This window comes from Nannospalax galili, unplaced genomic scaffold (assembly GCF_000622305.1).
Source record: "Nannospalax galili isolate Female #2095 unplaced genomic scaffold, S.galili_v1.0 scaffold824, whole genome shotgun sequence".
In the NCBI taxonomy this organism is placed as follows: domain Eukaryota; kingdom Metazoa; phylum Chordata; class Mammalia; order Rodentia; family Spalacidae; genus Nannospalax; species Nannospalax galili.
This window is the reverse complement of record NW_008351697.1, coordinates 2,181,525-2,186,006: the sequence shown is the minus strand read 5'-3', so window position 1 is coordinate 2,186,006 and position 4,482 is coordinate 2,181,525.

Genomic DNA, 4,482 nt, shown 5'->3' with positions numbered 1-4,482 from the left:
CAAGACACAAGACAAGGAATTGAGGATGCATCAGGGCTTAAACTCACTGGGCAAAGATCTATCATCTGTGTATGTATGTATGTATGTATGTATGTATGTATCTATCTATCTATCTATCTATCTATATCTATCATCTATCATCTATCTATCTATCTTCTATCATCTATCTATGTAAATTGAATCTTGGTAGAGAACACCAGGTTATACTAAGGGAACATGTCAATTTCAGGGTATAATCTGGATCTTACGCCACAGTAAAGTTTGCCTGGCTTTCTTTTCCTTTTTCAAGAGGGACGAAGGACCCTTCTGATCCCTGAGAATGGTCCATTATATATTTAGCTCCCAAGGCAAACCATAGACATTTAAGTTAATTTTCAAGATTAGTTGCTATGATTTTGTGTGATCTTAGGAAATACTTGTATGTCCCAGAGGCCTAATTCCTCTAAGGGGTGGAGCCTGCCATGGAGAATTGACTGTGGAGGGGCTTCTGGACGCCATCTTGGGACTGGAGCATGGTGGCACGAGAATGAATGGCCCAGCATTTACCTACCTGGGGTGAGACTACAGGCCCATGAGGTGTGGGTGAAAGCTAGTGGTGCCTATGGGTGGGCCGTGGGAGTGATCTTGAGTGGCAGGGTCATGATCTGGAATGGTGGGCTGTGAGCCAAGTTGAAGAGCTGGACACCGGGTGTTAGTCTCATTGTGAGGTACTCCCCTCCCCTGTGGTATAATAAATTCACATAAAAATATGTTATATGGTTTGTCTGATAGCGCAAGAGATCCCAAGAGAACTCAGGTGACAAAATTGATGCAAGTCAGCAGGATGAAGTTGCTAAAAATGACAAACCACAAAGTTGGAAAAATCTAGAGAGCTGATGGCAGTGCTGATGTGGTTTTTAGAATGGATTATAAAATATATAACTAAAAAGGGGCCAGCCATGCAGAAGCATGAGTCACAGTCATGTTGTAAATGTGGGGGTATGTTGTGGGTATGTGAAGTTTTGTTAAAGGTTGTCCAGAGACTGGAAAAATCTTTTATTGGCTCTGGACACAAATGGAGCATACAGAGAGGGGGCGTGGCCATTTTGCATAATAAAAGATGTGTCCCAGGCAGGGGAAGCTGAAAAGGCCAGGGAGGTCCTGGCAGATCCAGTTGCAGAGCTTGAGAGAGAAAAAAAGTGGACACTTTACCTTGTGTAAGGTCCAAGGACTCAGAAAAAAAGACAGATAACAGTAAAAAAAAGATGACCTAAAAGTAAAAGTAGCTAAATCTGCCCCTCAGATTCAACTGTTAATACAAAAGGAAAAAATAGCTAACAGTGCTGTAGCTAGGAAATACTCCACACTGGAACTGTTAAAACTAGGAAAACTTACAAGGAAACAATCAGAGAGCCCCTAGCCATGTGGCTTGTGAGAGTACGGGACATGGGAACAAATGACATTAGTCTAAGTCCTTCAGAAGCTTCACAGCTGAGTTATATAACCACCCGTCCGTCCTTGCAATATAGGCTGTTCAACCTTGGCCAATTCAGAGGGGAACAGTCCTTAATGGGACGGCTGGTTGAAGGCATTAAAGACACATGGTAATCACCAAGGGAGACTAACATGATTCGCAGGGGCTGGAGGACTATAAATGAGGGGCAGGCATTACTGAGAGAACTAGGTATGAGAAAAGCAATATATGATGTCCAGTTCACTGGGCCAGATAAGAATGTGTTCACTGAGCTATGAAGGAAAGCTTAATTCAACTGGGACCTTGAGAATGGTATGGGGCTTTAATGGTTTTGCTAAAACCTTTAATTGGACAGGATTTAAAGTGAGAGAGGCTTTAGCAAATCTAAATGATTCTGACCAGCATGTAAAATGTGTCTGTAGAATAACAGAACACCCTATGAGAAATATAAAAAAGACCAGACAGAAGAAATGGTCCATTTGGGTTACTTGAAGACAAATGTGGCAAGACTTATGTTGAGGCCAGATTCCCAGAGAAAAAATTGATAGAATACCAAATTCAGTACTAAGGAGTTTCTGGAAGGCTTTAAAACCAAAAATACAGTTTACAACAGACATTTAAAGGATAAAAGCTGTCCCAGGGGTGGTTAAGAATCCCTAATGATTAAATAAGATGCATTTCTCTTCTGATATAGGCTATACTAGGGGTGGAAGCAGTTTTTCCCACCAAGTTCTCCCCAAGCAACCTGGTGTGGCCAATGGGGAGATGACAGATATGGCTACAGTCAGGAGGTAGACCCAGAGCCTGCCTGACTCAGGGAACCAATAAGTGCAGTGGGGACGGGAGAAAGCCCCTGCCTCCTAGGCCCAGTGTAGGGTCAGGCAACTGGAGCCAATACCTGGAAGTGTACAAAAGAATACAAACAATCTCCATGTAAAATCCCCCAAGTGTGAAATCACTCCAAAGGGATAACTAAAGATGGTAAAGAGCTAACCAAATTAATGCCTCATACCCATGCTATGCTACCTAACAAGGATCTATGGAGAAAACAGTTAATACGAAACCTTTCCATGTTGTGTGAGACCTTGTCTATGATTGGTTTAATGTATAATGTTAACCTTTCTTTGAGTGTTTTGCAGATGTGAAACCCATTTGAAAGATACCTGAAGAAGCAAAGGCCAGATATAGCTGTAAGATTCCTGGGAGTTTTATGGTTGGGTAAGATGAAGACAGAGACTCCAAAACTATACAACTGTTAAGAAAATCTACAGCACCAGGGATGGGTTGCCCCCCTATGAGCTGTTGGTCTAAGAGAGCTCCCAGAGGGCCTCTGATTCACCAAGGCTATTGCCACCAATGTCAGTTGTACACTAGAAAGGTCTGTAAGGCCATGTTGCTGAAGACACTGCATGTTGTGAGCATGGGAGAAGAAGAGGAGATGGAACTGAGACTAAGCCAAAAAACTCCATGCCACTGGATGGATGATGTTCATATTGCCAGAAGGTGCTATTCAGATGGTTGGGGAAGAAAGGACCCCCTATGATTCTACTTAACAATGGACCCCGTGTGCTGCATACTATGGACATGCCAAGCAATGCCTGCAAGTGCAATAATGGCTCGACCAACATATGTACAACTGACAAATTTCTTATTGGATAAGGCCTGCTCCTAGGGGCAGAACACATATCTGGTGCTGTAGACTAGGCCAACACCTTGTGTTGAGAAAGGCTACATGCCCTAGCGGGTACAAGTATACTGTGTAATGAATATAGTACTTCTACTGGGATATCTTCTAGGCATTTGTATTTATAGTCATGTTTATTTAGATGCGTCTTCTTCCTTCTATTTCTCTTTATAGTAAAAGAAACATCACTGAGATAGATCAATGGTTACAGCTTAAAGATGAATAATGGAGAAGCCCAAGAAGTCATTATCTTGCCATGATATGAAAGAGATCACCCACATCTGTTTCCCCCTCCAAGGCTCAGGTACCTTAGTGGAAGATTGGCAGAAATATTGTAGGAGCGGAGGAAAGGGGTGGACTGTGTCCCAGAGGCCTGATTCCTCCAAGGGTCAGGGCCTGCCATGGAGAATTGACTACGGAGGGGCTTCTGGGCACCATCTTGGGACCAGAGCATGGTGGCTGGGTGCAAGAGAATGAATGGCCTGGCATGTACCTACCTGGGGTGAGACTATGGCCCAAGAGGTTTTGGTGAAAGCTAGTGGTGACTATGGACAGGCCGTGGAAGTGATCTGGAGTGGAGGGCTTGCGATCTGGATTCGGAGGCTCTGAGCCATGGTGAAGAGCTGGGCACCTGGTGTTTGTCTCATTGTGACTTACTCCCCCCTCCCTTCTCAGCAGTATAACTTATAATAAATTCTACTTAAAGATATGTGATATGGTTTGTCTGATAGCACAAGAGACCCCAAGAGTACTTGGGCAACAGCTCGCCTTAGGTTAGATCCAATTGGCCATTCTAGAGAGTTGCCTGTGGTTTCCTAGAGGGTGGTCCTGGATTGTGGCAAATGACTTCATCAGAAAGTTGTATATCAGATTCTCTCCAAGTACCAATAGATTTGGCTTCAAGTTCTTGGGCCTTTTTTTTTTTTTTTTTTTTTTTTTTTTTTTTTTTTAAAGCCAACATATCCAAGTAGGCAGTCTATCCATGCAAATCCATGCAAAGTTAAGCTTCTTTGAATGTCATTGATTTCTATGACTTGGCTATGTTCTGATCTGGATTTAAGGGGCTCAGGCCAGTGAGAGGAGGTAGAAAGCCCTGGTAATGTATTGCTATAGTTCTGAACTTGCTCTGGAGGGTTATAGAACTCTGGTCCTGAAACCACCCCCTTCCCCATCTTGTTAATGTCTTCAGGAGGTCATCTCTATTAATTCTTGTGAAGTTTCACATACAAAGTCTCCTGCTGGTCCTCTGTATTCAGGTACAAGTTTCAGATTGCTCTGTTCCTAGGATTTCCATATGAATGACTCAGGGTTGCTGATGCTTCTTGATGGAACCCTAACATGGACG